The sequence below is a fragment of the Bombina bombina genome, chromosome 2, assembly GCF_027579735.1.
Source record: "Bombina bombina isolate aBomBom1 chromosome 2, aBomBom1.pri, whole genome shotgun sequence".
Taxonomy (NCBI): Eukaryota; Metazoa; Chordata; class Amphibia; order Anura; family Bombinatoridae; genus Bombina; species Bombina bombina.
The window spans coordinates 1358988558-1359008181 of record NC_069500.1 but is presented as its reverse complement, the minus strand read 5'-3'; positions in this window follow the sequence as shown (position 1 = coordinate 1359008181).

Sequence of the window (19624 nt, the reverse complement as noted above, 5' to 3'; positions counted from 1 at the left end):
TGCTTCACCATCAGGAAAATATTACACAGGCGATGAACACTGCCTGGTTTCCGCCTGACATGATGCTTGAAATTGAGGCCAAAAAGTTCAGTCTTCGATTTACCAGACCAGAGAATCTTGTTTCTCACAGTCTGAGTGTCCTTTAGGTGCCTTCTTGCATATTACAAGCAGGCTTTCATGTGTCTTGCACTGAGGAGAAGCTTTGTCTGGCTACCCTGCCATAAAGCCCGGATCAGTGGAGTGTTGCAGTCATGTTTGTCCTTCTGCAAGGATCTCTCTCACATGATCTCTGGAGCTCAACCAGAATGAGCATCGGTTTGTTGATCACCTCTCTTACCATGGCCCTTCTCCCCAAATTGCTCAATTTGGCTAAGCGGCCAGCTCTGGGAAGAGTTCTGGTTGATCCAGACATTTTTTTTGTAGCCTTCCCCAGATCTGTGCCTCAACACAATCCGGTCTCTGAGCTCTGCAGGTAGTTCCTTTGATCTCATGGCTTTGTTTTTACTCTAATATACATTTTCAGCTGTGAGGCCTTATATATCTGACAATGTGATATTTCAGTTTTTTTCTGTGTAATAAATTTGCATAAAAATCTGGTTTTTGCTTTGTTATAATGGGGTATGAAGTGCAAATTGACATGGAAAAAAAAAATTAATCCCTTGGCCCAATGTGACCAATATATACATCATGTAGTTACAAAGTTCATCGTATATGGAACCAGAGCACGATCACTGTAACCATTTGTAACGAATATCTGCAGGTACCAGCAGGGGGTGTGGGAGGGAAAGTGGGGGGGCAGATAGTTGGCCCAGCAGTGGAGGGGTGAGGGAGTGGGAGGGGGTGGGATGGTAATGTGACCACGTGTCCCGTATTGCCCGGGACAGTCCCGCATTTTAAAGGTCTGTCCCGGGTCCCGGTTGGAGGCATTCATTGTCCCGGACTGACTGACTGAAACTGACAGCAGCACACTGACAGCACTGACAGCCACGCAAATTGACTCACTGACTGACTACGACTCCAAGCTTGATTTCCTGCAGCGCAGATAGAGGTGTGGAGACTCCTCCTAGACTGTATCCAGAGACAACATCATCGCAGGGGGCAGACCAGAGGCGCCACTTCCGGAATCCGGATATTAATTTATTTTAATATTATGCACTGCACGATTGATTCCCCCAGACCACCCGCCACCCCCTCTGGTTGCCGACGTCTAGTCTACTCTAGTCTAGCTTCAGCCTATATAATGCGATACAATGTCGCTGGCTGCTACATTGATTACTGGACAGTGGACCTGCGTAGAGGACTTACGTTAGTGGAATCGAGACCGGTGGAGACTGGAGAGAGTGACTGCTGTGCCTGACAGAGTTGGACTGGAGCCAAGTATTAGGTAACGGTGGTACCTCAGTATAATATTTACAATACTGGGTCTATCTAAATAGCCTCATGTCTCTACATAGTGCACACCATAAATATTTGGATTTGAGTCGATACCTATTGATTTGATGTCAGTCAGTGTTGCTAATGGTGCAGATACATTATGTAATTTTACCTCAATAGATCAGTGTCATTTTTTGTCAAAGTTATCTGGAGCAGTTCCAGATAACTTTGACAAAAAATGACACTGATCTATTGAGGTAAAATTACATAATGTGTCTGCACCGTTATGAACTGCATACTAAAAAAAAAATTACATTTATTTTTTATTTGTTTCATGTTAAAGGGTTAGTCGTATTTAAAAAAATATATATTTTTGTTCAAGAACAGTTGTTTTTGTACACATGAAAATATTTATGTGTGTTTATTTTTGTAAATGCTTGCCCTGTCCACTCAATAGCGTTGCAGGAGGTGTCCTGACCAGCCAGGTAGCAACTGAGTCTCAAGTATCACCTGCAGATATTTCCATGTGTACAAAAACAACTGTTCTTGAAAAAATATATATTTTTTTAAATATGACTAACCCTTTAACATGACACAAATAAAAAAATAAAATGGTATCAAAATCACCTTTTTTTTGGGGGGGGGCAGGGGTAGGGGGGCGGCCCGGGGGGGGGGGGTGCTTTCCAGGGGGGGGGGGGCTGGGGGGGCGTCCCTGAATGGCAGTTTGGATATGTGGTCACCCTATGGGATGGGCCCTACACTGCAGGGGGAAAAAAAAGGGAGAGGGAGGGATGGAGAGCTACACTGAAGAAAAAAGGTGGAATAGGGGGTGGGGGCCCTAAATAATGATCGCCGAAGGGCGGAGGTGTGTGAACCACTACACTACAGAAAAATAAAAGTAATAAAAATCGATGAATGTATTAGGTACACTACACAGTTCCATACTGCCTCTGGAAGAAACAGTGGTACTTCATGAGATGCGTTTCCATGGCCCAGCAGCTGTACAAGCAACACTATATGCCGAAAGTATGTGGACAACTGACCATCACACCCATATGAAGTTTTTGGACATTGCATTCCAAAACCAGAGGCATTATTATCAAGTGTGTCTGTGGGAACTTGTTTCAGAAAAGCAAAATGTTTTATTAAATTAGAAAATATAATGTTTGCACAAATTGGCCATTTAACTGGCCTGGCACATGTCCAGGAACTGATTAGTAGGTGTGCTACATGCTCTTTGAATATTTACCAATCCACACTTAGTGCAGAGATTGGAACCAGATACATGCACTTAATGCAAATCTCGGCATTACAAAAACAGATAAAGCAGTAAACTGCTCTATAGCAGCTAATTGCATGATATTATGCCCTTCTTAGTACACATTCAATCACATATTTGAATTAAAAGGTTGCTCACCAACATGCAAAAAAAAAAATGGCTTAGTCATTAATGGGTTAAAAGAATTTTATCACAATTTACCATAGTTTCTAGTTAGCATTTCACACTTTTGATAAGCTCTGCCTCACGCTGACAGGACATCCAGAGACGGCAATATGTTAATTCATAACATACTGTGTAACTGTATCACAATATGAAGAAATCAGCTAATTTCAAAGTCTTTGTCATCTATTTTGTAAATCTGTCTCCCCACTAATTAGCCACCTCCCCTGAGCAGTAATCATGTTGGAAGCAATAAAGATTTTCCTTTAAGACACAGCACTGAGATCAAAGTTATCCGCATGCAATCCCAACGCTGTATGAACAAACACATCAGACAGAAATAATTATTTAGACACCACAGGAACAAAGTACACAATGAATAATTTATGTTTTGGATACATCAAAAATGAAGCTTCAATTTTTTTTGGAAAGAAGATGATTATATGGAAATTTCACATACTTGTTATTTTAGGGGGAAAAGGGGGAACTGAAGTCTACTAATCTTATTCTGTACTGTAATTTTGCATTAATTTGTAGCATCTCAACTTTTTTTTTTCTGCTATTCAGAAACTTTATCAAGTGTTTGCTTGTTTGTTTGTTTTTCAGTAAAGTACCACAGTGAAATTAGTATTTATCTACACATCCAAACCTGCTGAAATTAAATGAATTTGTTATATTTATTCTCATCATTTATTTGCATAGGGGTGTACAATGACAATGATTTGTGATACATAAAGCAGTAGATTGTCTTGCAAATGTAAATTGTAAATTTTACATTGCCTTAGAATAGCGGAAGTAAATCTGACAGGAGCCCCTGACCATTCAAGTCTTCACACAGTGATTGGCTTGATCAGTACAGGAACTCATTTAAAGCTGTCTCTAATTTGCCGAAGCAGAGGAGATAAAAAGGAATCTATGTGCAGCCACCAATCAGCAGCTACTAAGCCTATCTAGATAAGCTTTTCAGCAAAGAATATCAAGGGAATTAAGCAAATTAGATAATAGAAGTAAATTAGAAAGTTGTTTAATATTGCATACTCTTTCCAAATCATGAAAGAAACAATTTAAGTTTCATGTCCCTTAAGTAGAACTTTTTGGCTGAAGAGCTTCACCTTTCTACCTTTCCCATAATTCTCTGCACTCAACAATGTCAGCACTTTTTTTCTTTGAAGGATAATGTGGCCTAATTTGCACCTTGACCTTGAAAGCCTCTTTTTCTTTTTTTTTGCAATCACAGCACTTAGCTATTCTTACCAGCTTATGCCAGCTTTTCAGCAGTCTATTCACCAATGTTACAGATTTTGTTTTTAAAATGTTCAGGGTTAGATTACGAGTGAAGTGGTAAATATCACCAGTGCTATGTGCGCTGGTATTAAAGGGACACTGAACCCAAATTTGTTCTTTAATGATTCATATAAAGCATGCAATTTTAAGCAACTTTCTAATTTACTCCTATTATAATTTTTTCTTCGTTCTCTTGCTATCTTTATTTGAAAGAGAAGGCATCTAAGCTAAGGAAACAGTCAATTGTTGATTTAGAATCTTGGACAGCACTTGTTTATTGGTGCTGTCCAATCAACAAGGACAACCCAGGTTGTTCACAAAAAATGGGCGCACTTCCAAAGGCTCCAATGGGAGCCTCATTCTGATGCCGTCAGAACATCGCGCAGGTGGGGTACGTAGCACAGCGATGGCAGCATGTTTTTAAATACAGGGTCAGGCAGAAGTAACGCCCCTTTTTCATATGCTTGTAGAAGTAACGCCCCTTTTTCATAAGCTTGTAATCTATCTTTTATTACAGACTAAGGGGCCGATTTAACAAGCCCCATTATCGGCCCCAATGTTCCTGTTTCCACGCGAGCCTTCAGGGTCGCCGGAAACAGCAGTTAAGAAGCAGCGGTCTTAAGACTGCCTCTAAGGCTGCGGACATCAATCCGCCCGATCCAATATGATCAGGCTGATTGACACCCCCCTGCTAGCAGCCAATTGCCCGCAAATCTGCAGGGGGCGGCATTACACAAGCAGTTCACCAGAACTGCTTCTGCAATGTTAAATGCCGAGAGCGTATGCTGTCGGCATTCAGCGATGTCGGGCGGACATGATCACAACAGCATATCATGTCCGTCCGACAAATGGTAAATCTGCCCCTTAGAATCTTCTCACAGAAGTAACGCCCTTTTATTCATTGTTCCAGTTTCCCTGAAATAAATTACAAGCTCATAAAAAAGGGGTTTTACTTCTGCCGGACCCTGTATATATGCATATAATTACATACATATATATATATTTATGTGTTAATATACAGTGAGTGCGGAATTATTAGGCAAATGAGTATTTTGACCACATCATCCTCTTTATGCATGTTGTCTTACTCCAAGCTGTATAGGCTCGAAATCCTACTACCAATTAAGCATATTAGGTGATGTGCATCTCTGTAATGAGAAGGGGTGTGGTCTAATGACATCAACACCCTATATCAGGTGTGCATAATTATTAGGCAACTTCCTTTCCTTTGGCAAAATGGGTCAAAAGAAGGACTTGACAGGCTCGGAAAAGTCAAAAATAGTGAGATATATTGCAGAGGGATGCAGCACTTTTAAAATTGCAAAGCTTCTGAAGCGTGATCATCGAACAATCAAGCGTTTCATTCAAAAGAGTCAACATGGTTGCAAGAAGCGTGTGAAAAAACCAAGGCGCAAAATAACTGCCCATGAACTGAGAAAAGTCAAGCGTGCAGCTGCCAAGATGCCACTTGCCACCAGTTTGGCCATATTTCAGAGCTGCAACATCACTGGAGTGCCCAAAAGCACAAGGTGTGCAATACTCAGAGACATGGCCAAGGTAAGAAAGGCTGAAAGACGACCACCACTGAACAAGACACACAAGCTGAAACGTCAAGACTGGGCCAAGAAATATCTCAAGACTGATTTTTCTAAGGTTTTATGGACTGATGAAATGAGAGTGAGTCTTGATGGGCCAGATGGATGGGCCCGTGGCTGGATTGGTAAAGGGCAGAGAGCTCCAGTCCGACTCAGACGCCAGCAAGGTGGAGGTGGAGTACTGGTTTGGGCTGGTATCATCAAAGATGAGCTTGTGGGGCCTTTTCGGGTTGAGGATGGAGTCAAGCTCAACTCCCAGTCCTACTGCCAGTTTCTGGAAGACACCTTCTTCAAGCAGTGGTACAGGAAGAAGTCTGCATCCTTCAAGAAAAACATGATTTTCATGCAGGACAATGCTCCATCACACGCGTCCAAGTACTCCACAGCGTGGCTGGCAAGAAAGGGTATAAAAGAAGAAAATCTAATGACATGGCCTCCTTGTTCACCTGATCTGAACCCCATTGAGAACCTGTGGTCCATCATCAAATGTGAGATTTACAAGGAGGGAAAACAGTACACCTCTCTGAACAGTGTCTGGGAGGCTGTGGTTGCTGCTGCACGCAATGTTGATGGTGAACAGATCAAAACACTGACAGAATCCATGGATGGCAGGCTTTTGAGTGTCCTTGCAAAGAAAGAATATTGGTCACTGATTTGTTTTTGTTTTGTTTTTGAATGTCAGAAATGTATATTTGTGAATGTTGAGATGTTATATTGGTTTCACTGGTAAAAATAAATAATTGAAATGGGTATATATTTGTTTTTTGTTAAGTTGCCTAATAATTATGCACAGTAATAGTCACCTGCACACACAGATATCCCCCTAAAATAGCTATAACTAAAAACAAACTAAAAACTACTTCCAAAACTATTTAGCTTTGATATTAATGAGTTTTTTGGGTTCATTGAGAACATCGTTGTTGTTCAATAATAAAATTAACCCTCAAAAATACAACTTGCCTAATAATTCTGCACTCCCTGTATATATATATATATATATATATATATATATATATATATATATATATATATATATATATACAGTAAATATAAATATATATATATATATATATATATATATATACAGTGCCGGATTGGCCTACCAGGATACCAGGAGATTTCCCGGAGGGCTGCAGCACCTGAGGCTGGAAAGCCACAATTTAAAGGGGTGATTAATTGATGTAATTGGGTTGTAAGGTTGATATATAGCATCAATCTGACATTTTTATTTAATACAAAGTAATATACTTTAATTCTGAAAATAATATTGGGGAAGGAGTGTCCCAGTAATTCTCTTCGAGAAAAATGGGGCATGTGCATTCCACCGTCTCAATGGAACATAGGGCTGGACTTCATATTTTCCAGGGCTGCATTTTATTTCCAGTCCAGCCCAGTATATATATATATATATATATATATATATACACACACATATTAATACATAAATATACAGTATATGTATATAGTCACCCCACTCATCCCACTCTCACCAACTTTAGACCACAAAAACTGCTGAGTGCAGTTGTTTTTTTATTAAAAAAAATGTAGGCCTAGATTTAGAGTTTGGCGGTAGCCGTGAAAACCAGCGTTAGAGGCTCCTAACGCTGGTTTTAGGCTACCGCCGGTATTTGGAGTCAGTCAGGAAAGGGTCTAACGCTCACTTTTCCATACCGCAGATCCCCTTACGTCAATTGCGTATCCTATCTTTTCAATGGGATCTTTCTAACTCCGGTATTTAGAGTTGTGTCTGAAGTGAGCGTTAGAAATCTAACGACAAAACTCCAGCCGCAGAAAAAAGTCAGTAGTTAAGAGCTTTCTGGGCTAACGCCGGTTCATAAAGCTCTTAACTACTGTGCTCTAAAGTACACTAACACCCATAAACTACCTATGTACCCCTAAACCGAGGTCCCCCCACATCGCCGCCACTCTATTAAATATTTTTAACCCCTAATCTGCCAACCGCCACCTACTTTATACTTATGTACCCCTAATCTGCTGCCCCTAACACCGCCGACCCCTATATTATATTTATTAACCCCTAACCTGCCCCCCACAACGTCGCCGCCAGCTACCTACAATAATTAACCCCTAATCTGCCGACCGCCACCTACGTTATACTTATGTACCCCTAATCTGCTGCCCCTAACACCGCCGACCCCTATATTATATTTATTAACCCCTAATCTGCCCCCCTCAACGTCGCCTCCACCTGCCTACACTTATTAACCCCTAATCTGCCGAGCGGACCGCACCGCTACTATAATAAAGTTATTAACCCCTAATCCGCCTCACTCCCGCCTCAATAACCCTATAATAAATAGTATTAACTCCGAATCTGCCCTCCCTAACATCGACGACACCTAACTTCAAGTATTAACCCCTAATCTGCCGAGCGGATCTCACCGCTACTATAATAAAGTTATTAACCCCTAATCCGCCTCACTCCCACCTCAATAACCCTATAATAAATAGTATTAACCCCTAATCTGCCCTCCCTAACATCGCCGACACCTAACTTCAATTATTAACCCCTAATCTGCCGACTGGAGCTCACCGCTACTGTAATAAATGGATTAACCCCTAAAGCTAAGTCTAACCCTAACCCTAACACCCCCCTAAATTAAATATAATTTAAATCTAACGAAATAAATTAACTCTTATTAAATAAATTATTCCTATTTAAAGCTAAATACTTACCTGTAAAATAAACCCCAATATAGCTACAATATAAATGCAAGCTCAATCTGATTGGCTGATCGGATCAGCCAATCGGATTGAACTTGATTCTGATTGGCTGATTCCATCAACCAATCAGAATTTTCCTACCTTAATTCCGATTGGCTGATAGAATCCTATCAGCCAATCGGAATTCGAGGGACGCCATCTTGGATGACGTCCCTTAAAGAAACCGTCATTCTTCAGTTGGACGTCGTCGGAAGAAGATGGGTCCTCGCTGGAGGTCTTCACGATGGAGCCGGTCCTCATCGGATGAAGATAGAAGATGCCGCTTGGAAGAAGATGGTTGCCGGTCCGGATCTACTCTTCTTCCAGGATAGGATGAAGACTTTGGACCCTCTTCTGGACTTCTTCAGCCGTCGGATGATGGATGTCTAGCCCCCGCTTGGGCTTGGATGAAGATTTTGGAGCCAGGACGGATCGGTGATACCCGGTGAGGTGAAGATAAGGTAGGAAGATCTTCAGGGGCTTAGTGTTAGGTTTATTTAAGGGGGGTTTGGGTTAGATTAGGGGTATATGGGTGGTGGGTTGTAATGTTGGGGGGGGTATTGTATGTGTTTTTTTACAGGCAAAAGAGCTGAACTTCTTGGGGCATGCCCCGCAAAGGGCCCTGTTCAGGGCTGGTAAGGTAAAAGAGCTTTGAACTTTTGTAATTTAGAATAGGGTAGGGCATTTTTTTATTTTGTGGGGCTTTGTTATTTTATTAGGGGGCTTAGAGTAGGTGTAATTAGTTTAAAATTGTTGTAATATTTTTCTAATGTTTGTAAATATTTTTTTATTTTTTGTAACTTAGTTCTTTTTATTTTTTGTACTTTAGTTAGTTTATTTAATTGTATTTATTTGTAGATATTGTATTTAATTCATTTATTGATAGTGTAGTGTTAGGTTTAATTGTAGATAATTGTAGGTATTGTATTTAATTAATTTATTGATAGTGTAGTGTTAGGTTTAATTGTAACTTAGGTTAGGATTTATTTTACAGGTAATTTTGTAATTATTTTAACTATTTTAGCTATTAAATAGTTCTTAACTATTTAATAGCTATTGTACCTGGTTAAAATAAATACAAAGTTACCTGTAAAATAAATATAAATCCTAAAATAGCTATAATATAATTATAATTTATATTGTAGCTATATTAGGATTTATTTTACAGGTAAGTATTTAGCTTTAAATAGGAATAATTTATTTAATAAGAGTTAATTAATTTCGTTAGATTTAAATTATATTTAATTTAGGGGGGTGTTAGTGTTAGGGTTAGACTTAGCTTTAGGGGTTAATACATTTATTAGAATAGCGGTGAGCTCCAGTCGGCAGATTAGGGGTTAATGTTTGAAGTTAGGTGTCGGCGATGTTAGGGAGGGCAGGTTAATACTATTTATTATAGGGTTAGTGAGGCGGATTAGGGGTTAATAACTTTATTATAATAGCGGTGCGGTCCGCTCGGCAGATTAGGGGTTAATAAGTGTAGGCAGGTGGAGGAGACGTTGTGGGGGGCAGATTAGGGGTTAATAAATATAATATAGGGGTCGGCAATGTTAGGGCAGCAGATTAGGGGTACATAGGGATAATGTAAGTAGCGGTTTACGGAGCGGCAGATTAGTGGTTAATAATAATATGCAGGGGTCAGTGATAGCGGGGGCGGCAGATTAGGGGTTAATAAGTGTAAGGTTAGGGGTGTTTAGACTCGGGGTACATGTTAGAGTGTTAGGTGCAGACGTAGGAAGTGTTTCCCCATAGCAAACAATGGGGCTGCGTTAGGAGCTGAACGCGGCTTTTTTGCAGGTGTTAGGTTTTTTTTCTGCTCAAACAGCCCCATTGTTTTCTATGGGGGAATCGTGCACGAGCACGTTTTTGAAGCTGACCGCGTCCGTAAGCAACTCTGGTATCGAGAGTTGCAGTGGCGGTAAATATGCCTGTACGCTCCCTTTTTGGAGCCTAACGCAGCCATTCTGTGAACTCTCAATACCAGAGGTATTTAAAAGGTCCGGCCAGAAAAAAGCCAGCGTTAGCTACGCGGGTCGGTAGGTAATTAATACTGTGTACCACATGTAATGCGGAGCACTATCATTTAGCGTTCCACTTGTAATCCGGCTCTTAATATTTGTCATTAGAATAACCTGAGTGAATGAAATAAATGTAACCAACATGACACCTGCTTTATTGCACGGTAAATGTTCCTAAGATGAAATAAAGGGGCAATTTTCACTGGGGGGTTTTCTGTCAAGGAGGCAAAAATGTATCCCATTCCTGAAAATTTATAACCTGATCTTCAACTTGGAAGGTTCTTACACACTTAAGGGATTATGGGCAAGGTTTTTACATGGTTTTGCTATCACATATACCCGCATATTTCACCCGTCGCCCGCAATTTTTACTCCCATAAGATAATATAGAACCGTATCGCTAATCGGTATCACATATTCAGTGCAAGGACTTACGCAGCGAAAATGGAGAAATTTTACTCCATTTTCACCTCACCACACATAGGCAGGTGCAGCAAGACTTGCACTGAGAATGTGAGCACCGTAACCCCCTGAAAATAATAACTAACACCTAACGAATGCGCAATATCTACCTCCTGAAAATAACTAACGCATGCGCAATATATATCTACCTGTCAACCGACAAATCCCAATAACTAAATAAATGTATTAACTCCTAATCTGACAACCCCCACATCGCAATCTAAATTTAGACATGTATTAACCCCTAATGCACCAACCCCCCACAATGCAATATACCTAATAAAATTATTAACCCCTTATCCGCTATTCACCCACAACACAAGTACCCTAATTAACCTATTAACCCCTAATCCACCAACCCTCACATCACAATGTAACCTTATAAATGTATTAACCACTAATCTGCCATTAACCCACAACACAAGTACCCTAATAAACTTATTAACGCCTAATCTGCCAAACCCCCACAACGCAAGTACCCTAATTAACCTATTAACACCTAATCTGACAAACCCCCCAAACAACAAATAATTAATTTAATTACTAAGCATCCTAACCTAACACCCACTAAATTAACCCCAAATTACATAAAATGATAAAATACTAAATTACAAGTAAAATAAAAAATCCTAACAGTACTTACAAAAATAAACCTAAGATTAAATCAAAATAAATTAATCTAAAATTGCCAAAGATAATAAAGTCTAACATTACAGAAAATAATAAAGAAAATTATCTAAAATAAAAATAAAAATTAAACCTAATCCCTATGAAAATAAAAAAGCCCTCCCACAAAATAAAAACACCACCTAATCTAATGCTAAACTACCAATAGCCCTTAAAAGAGCTTTTTGTAGGGAATTGCTCTAAGTTAAACAGCTCTTTTGCATTTAAATTTTTTTTAATTCTCCCCCTAACAGTAAAACCCCCACCAACCAAACCCCCCAAAATAAACAAACCTAACACTAAAAACACCTAAACTACCCATTGCCCATTGGCATTCAGCTCTTTTGCTATTGCCCATTAAAACCCTAGTCTTAAAAAAAAAAAATTCTAACACTAAGCCCCAAATAGGTACTCACCGTTCCTGAAGTCCAGCGTAGAAGGTCCTGTTCCAGGCGGTAATGTCTTCCTTCAAGCGGCCGACATCTTCTTCCAAGCGGGGACCTCTTCCTTCTTCATCAAGGACCAAGCTGGCGCAGGACGGGCGACAGCAGAGCCATGGAGCGTGGAGGATCCTATTTGTACGATCGCCATCGTAAACTGAATAGGGAATTCAAGGTACGCGTTTAAATATGGGGTACCTTGAATTCCTATGGGCTGAAAAATTTAAATCAGAAAATAGGATGAGAGCTACTCAAATCCTATTGGCTGATGAGTGAGAACCTTCTCCCAGTGTTGAGATGTCACAGGCCTCCTGTTTGTTTACTGTGTGTCACTATCCCCCCTGCTCAGCTGTGTATCTCCTACACTATACAACTAATTGTAAACAGGGATTTGTTGCACTGCCTTTGGGTCAGAATGATCAGAGGTCTGTTACTCACTAAACCTGTTCTTCTGACAATTCCTCTTCTGAGGATTGGGTTTTGAGACTCAGGAATCTTCCCCAGATACTGTGGCCTTTCTGTCACATCTGTGCCCAGGATTGATCACGTATATTGGCTCATAGTTTTGTGGCTTTCTTCTGAGACATTTGAGAGATCTGGCTCAGGCTGTATTCTGGAAACCTGCTGCCTACATCTACTGGCACTCTAGCTCCACCTTCCTTCCAGCTGTAGGTAGCATGCTAATTAAACACTAAAGCCAAAATTAAAATGTTATGATTTAGATAGATAATGCAGTTTTAACCCCTTCAAGACAGACCAATCCGTCCAGTTCCAGTTGTAAACTGCAATAAAGTGCTTCAAAAACAGCACTGATTGGCTCCTGAGGAACTGCCTGCTTTGCTAGGCACGTCCCCCAGTCAGATCAACCACCATTTGGTTTTAGAATGCAGCAGGACACCGCAAAAGTTAGGACGTTCCATGCCGTCCTAAAGTATGGAATGTCCTAACGGCGTCAAGTGGTTAATGGACTTTTCAATTTACCTCCACTATCAAATTGTGCGCATTCTTTTTATATGCACCCCATCTGAGGGATATTTTCTAAATGAACTTTTAAAAAGACACTAATGTCAAAATTAAACTTTCAAGATTCAGAAAGAATATGTAATTTTAAGAGACTTTTTAATTTACTTATCAGATTGCACAGTCTATATTTATATGCACACATTCTGAGGGAACAGCTATTATTTATTCAGTCTTTCATTGTTTGTGCCTCTACCAGAGTGTTCTGGAGCCTGTTGTTACTTTACCTGATTTTAGTCTGTCCACCTGTTTTGGCTTTTAATCGTTGCTTTGTTGTGTTACTTGTATGGACTGATTTTTGTTACCTGACCCATTTTGCTTAGAACTGCCCTGTCTGCTGAATTTACACTGTTTCTGCTTATTAGGTTTTGTCCCTGGCTTTCCCTTTTTATGGTAGCAGATCAAGTAGAAATGTGAGGAAGCATTTTTTTACAGAAGGGTGGGTGATAGATGGAATAAACTTCCAATAGAGGTTGTGAACACATGTAAAATAAGTAAAAAATGCCTGGAACATGCATAAGGCTAGCCTAGGAAATACGTAAGTTTACACTGCACAGTTAATATGGGCTTTTTGTTTCTTAGTTATCATCCAATTCTATGTTTCTATGTATTCGTGATTGTGTCCCTGAGACACCTATTTTCGAGCACTGTGTTTCTGAGACACCTGTATTCCAGCACTGTGTTCCCGAGACACCTGTATTCCAGCACTGTGTTCCTGAAACACCTGTATTCAAGCACTGTGTCCCTGAGACACCTGTATTCCAGCACTGTGTTCCCGAGACACCTGTATTATAGCACTGTGTCCCTGAGACACCTGTATTCCAGCACTGTGTTCCCGAGACACCTGTCGTACAGCACTGTGTCCCTGGGACACCTGTATTCCAGCACTGTGTTCCTGAGGCACCTGTATTCCAGCCCTGTGTTCCAGAGACACCTGTATTCCAGCACTGTGTTCCCGAGACACCTGTATTCCAGCACTGTGTCCCTGAGACACCTGTAATTCAGCATTGTGTCCCTGAGACACCTGTATTCCAGCACTGTGTCCCTGAGACACCTGTATTCCAGCACTGTGTCCCTGACACACCTGTATTCCAGCACTGTGTCCCTGACACACCTGTATTCCAGCACTGTGTTCCTGAGACACCTGTATTCCAGCACTGTGTCCATGAGACAACTGTATTATAGCACTGTGTCCATGAGACACCTGTAATTCAGCATTGTGTCCCTGAGACACCTGTATTCCAGCACTGTGTCCCTGAGACACCTGTATTCCAGCACTGTGTCCCTGACACACCTGTATTCCAGCACTGTGTCCCTGACACACCTGTATTCCAGCACTGTGTTCCTGAGACACCTGTATTCTAGCACTGTGTCCATGAGACAACTGTATTATAGCACTGTGTCCATGAGACACCTGTATTCAAGCACTGTGTTCCTGAGACACCTGTATTCCAGCACTGTGTCCCTGAGACACCTGTATTCCAGCACTGTGTCCCTGACACACCTGTATTCCAGCACTGTGTCCCTGAGACACCTGTATTCCAGCACTCTGTACCTGAGACACCTATATTCCAGCATTGTGTCCCTTAGACACCTGTAGTCCAGCACTGTGTCCCTAAAACACCTGTATTCCAGCACTGTGTCCCTGAGACACCTGTATTCCAGCATTGTGTTCCTGAGACACCTGTATTCCAGCACTGTGTCCCTGAGACACCTGTATTCCAGCACTGTGTTCATGAGACACCTGTATTCCAGCACTGTGTTCATGAAACACCTGTATTCCAGCACTGTGTCCCTGAGACACCTGTATTCCAGCACTGTGTCCCTGAGATACCTGTATTCCCGCACTGTGTTCCCCAAAACACCTGTATTCCAGCACTGTGTCCCTGAGACACCTGTATTCCCGTACTGTGTTCCTGAAAACACCTGTATTCCAGCACTGTGTCCCTGAGACACCTGTATTCCAGTTCTGTGTCCCTGAGACACCTGTATTCCAGCACTGTGTTCCTGAGACACCTGTATTCTAGCACTGTGTCCCTGAGACACCTGTATTCCAGCATTGTGTTCTTGAGACACCTGTATTCCAGCATTGTGTCCATGAAACACCTGTATTCCAGCATTGTGTCCCTGAGACACCTGTATTCCAGTTCTGTGTCCCTGAGACACCTGTATTCCAGCACTGTGTTCCTGAGACACCTGTATTCTAGCACTGTGTCCCTGAGACACCTGTATTCCAGCATTGTGTTCTTGAGACACCTGTATTCCAGCACTGTGTTCCTGAGACACCTGTATTCCAGCACTGTGTCCCTGAGACATCTGTATTCCAGTACTGTGCCCCTGAAACACCTGTATTCCAGAACTGTGTCCATGAGACACCTGTATTCCAGCACTGTGTCCATGAGACACCTGTATTCCAGCACTGTGTCCCTGAGACACCTGTATTCCAGCACTGTGTTTCTGAGACACCTGTATTCCAGCATTGTGTCTCTGAGACACCTGTATTCCAGATCTGTGTCCCTGAGACACCTGTATTCCAGCACTGTGTTCCTGAGACACCTGTATTCCAGCACTGTGTCCCTGAGACACCTGTATCCCAGCATTGTGTTCTTGAGACACCTGTATTCCAGCACTGTGTCCATGAGACACCTGTATTCCAGCACTGTGTCCCTGAGACACCTGTATTCCAGCACTGTGCCCCTGAAACACCTGTATTCCAGCACTGTTTCCATGAGACAACTGTATTCCAGCACTGTGTCCCTCAGACACCTGTATTCCAGTACTGTGCTCCTGAAACACCTGTATTCCAGAACTGTGTCCCTGAGACACCTATATTCCAGCACTGTGCCCCTGAAACACCTGTATTCAAGCACTGTGTCCATGAGACAACTGTATTCCAGCACTGTGTCCCTGAGACACCTGTATTCCAGCACTGTGTTTCTGAGACACCTGTATTCCAGCACTGTGTCCCTGAGACACCTGTATTCCAGCACTGTGTCCCTGAGACATCTGTATTCCAGCACTGTGTCCCTGAGACACCTGTATTCCAGCACTGTTTCTATGAGACAACTGTATTCCAGCACTGTGTCCATGAGACACCTGTATTCCAGCATTGTGTCCCAGAGACACCTGTATTCCAGCACTCTGTTCCTGAAACACCTGTATTCCAGCACTGTGTCCCTAAGACACCTGTATTCCAGCATTGTGTCCCTGAGACACCTGTATTCCAGCATTATGTCTGTGAGACACCTGTATTCCAGCATTGTGTCCCTTAGACACCTGTATTTCAGCACTGTGTCCATGAGACACCTGTATTCCAGCACTGTGTTCCAGAGACACCTGTATTCCAGCACTGTGTCCCTGAGACACCTGTATTCCAGCACTGTGTCCATGAGACACCGGTATTCCTGCACTGTGTTAGCGAGACACCTGTATTCCAGCACTGTGTCCCTGAGACACCTGTATTCCAGCATTGTGTTCTTGAAACACCTATATTCCAGCACTTGGTTTCTGAGACAACTGTATTCAAGCACTGTTTTGCTGAGACATCTGTATTCCAGCACTGTTTTCCTGCAAGACTACTTATTATCTAGGGGGAACACAGAGTTTCCTAATGGTGGAGATTTTCTTGCATTATCAGAATACCATCAAACCTGATTTAGAACATCAACATTCAGGGACTCAACATTGGACCTTTCTAAATTGTCATCACCTCTAGTAGGGAAGTAGAGACGTTTGACCAGATAGTAAGATATTGGGAGCCTACCAGATATAGATCTGCATGAATCACAAGCTTTACAATTTGTGTACCTTTTCTCAGGCTCTTCAAGCAGCCCTAGGGTTTTCTAGTCATTCATGCATTAATGCATCTTTTCTCCATTTGTGTTGCTTTCCAGACTGATAGCCAGAATCAAGCAAGAACAGGCTTAAGTGGTTCTGGTTACCCCAGATTGTTTTTTTAGAACATGGTATGCAACTCTCTTCAGATGTCCTTAACCCTGCTTTGTTCTCTTGTGACCTATCTATCACAAGGTATGGATATCCTGTTTAACTTTTGTTTTGAGAGAGAATATCTTTGGAATTCTTTCACACTTCTAGAGTTCCTTCCGGATGTTTTGGAGAAAAGCTTGACAGACATTTCTGTTATAGGACTCAGTTGTTTTCTGCCATTTCTATATCACAGGATGCTAGCAAAGGTTCCTGATGTACAGATGTTTGTGCAGGTCCTGAATAGCATTAAACCTGCTATTCATCTAGTAAAATTGAGCTCTTTTTAAGGTTTTGAGGGTTCCTCAAGCCCCTATGTTTTAACCAATGCATATTTGGACCTTACCTTGTTTGTTGGCAGGTCCTTTTCATCTTACCCATTTCTTGAGCTTGAAGGCTCCTTTTTTTTCTCAAGAAAGGCGATGCTCCTGACCAGTTGTTCTTTTCTTCCTGAGAATTCTACAGACATTATAAATGATACTATGGTGGTCTTTTCTTGTAGCCAACTTTTAAGGAGAGACTTTTCATAATCTTGATGTGGTTGAAACTCTCTCTGTTGTACCTACTACGTTTTCACACTTCTGTGCCATTTTTGTCCTTTTCTCTGGACCTTGCAGATGGTAAACACCTAAGGCTAGATTACAAGTGGAGTGCTATTTAATGCTCCTGCTCGAAACAATAACTGCACTAGAAGTAAGCTTTTCGCTCATAAGGTTGCGTTCGTATTATGAGTTGAAACTAAACTGTTTTCGTTTGCGCTCTAACCCGATGAATGCAAAAAGCCAAAGTTAGAATATCACGTGCGCATTCAAGTATTCCCCCATAGAAGTCAATAGAGCAAAAAATAGAAAAAAACAACCTAGTTACGCACAAACCCGATTGCATATTCTCATTTGCGCTAACCCGACATGAAAACATGAATATTTCACATTCCAATGTTCTTCATATAGAAAAATATGTTCTATTTATTCATAAATAAATATTTCTCTCTCCCTCTCTCTCTCTCTCTCTCTCTCTCCCTCTCTCTCTATATATATATATATGGCAGTGCCTTCCCTGCCATATGTGGGCAAAGCTTAATTAAATTTTAATTAAAACAAAAAAAAAGTCCCCAAAAAAATATTTTTCCCCCATGTAATGCTATGGAGAGGCAGGTACAGGAACACTTCTCTCCATTGCAGTACATGGGTCAAAGGAAAAGCTGTGCTGCAGCGCCACCTGTGTTCTGTCAATATATTAGCAGCAAAAATTGGGACCAATAGGAGGCACCCCTCTTGATGCCTCCTAGCAAGTGAAGGATATATAGATTAATCAGGAGGATGCAGTGAGCAGGGTCATGTGACACAACTGGAAGCTGAGGTAACCTAAGAACAGATGACACCAAGCAGAAGAGTAAAGTAGTATTCTACATCTCTTGTGATTCACAAATTGTGTTCAGATACAGCTCATTAACAGGGGGACAGTAAGTGAGCATAACCCAATACTGACAGGAAGTCAAATGGTCAATTCAAATTTAAATCCATAATTTAAAACCCAGAGTTTGAAGTTAAGTGTGCAGTGTCCACATTATTTAAATTAAAGTTTTTGACATTGAATATTGCTAAGCCTCCCTTTTTCATGGTTATTTGATTTAATTAGGTACAAACTCCATATATGTTATGTCTGTTCAGTCAGAGGATGCAGTATCTATTTTTATTTTTCTTTGTGTCTCCATTTATTTAAAGACTGCTGCTGTTAACTTGTAATTCACAACTCAATTGAAAGCTGTTGCATTGTGTTTTTAATATGTGCTGCTTTTATACAAGCTTATATTAATAAAAAGGAGATAATGAGTCATTTAAAAAATATATGTAATTATTGCAGTTAAATGTTTTTAGAAATAATGCCACTGTAAAGTAACTGGTTAAACACACAGTCAAAGGGAGCCTTTAAAAATTAAACTTTCATGATTGAGGTAGAGCATGCTATTTTAATAGACTTTTCTAGTTACTTATATTTTGATAATTAGCATCAAATGTTACTGGCCCCATGTCAGCAAATCAAATTAGTTTTTGAAAGGAACATGAAAGTCATAATTACATTTCCATCAATCAGATAGAAATTGCACAAAAAAAATAAATAAACTTTCTATTTTACTTTTATTATCATGTACTTCATTCTTTTGGTATCCTTTGATGTCCTTTGTTGAAGAGCATATCTAAGTGGGATGTGCACGTGCGTTTCTTGAACACCATATTGCAGCAGCTGTGTTGGCAGTATTGATAACTTGTCCTTTGTGTAAAACTTGTATGGTAAATTATTTCTATTTTTACAATACAGTAGTGAGTAGAGAAGAGATTGTGTATCATTCTAATTGCTTAGTAACTGGCACTGTGCCACAGAATTGTGTGAGTGTGTATGTGAGCAGAGTGTGTGTGGGTGTCAGTGAGCAGAGTATGTGTGCTTTATTCTCCAGGTAATCAATACATTTCCAATGAGCTGGTGCTTTAGTGCAGTGTTTCTCAACAATGGTCCTCAAGTACCCCCAACAGGCCAGGTTTTCATTATAGCTGATCAGTAACTCAGTGGTTACTAACTTGCTCTCACCCATCACCTGATTATGACACCTGTGCACTA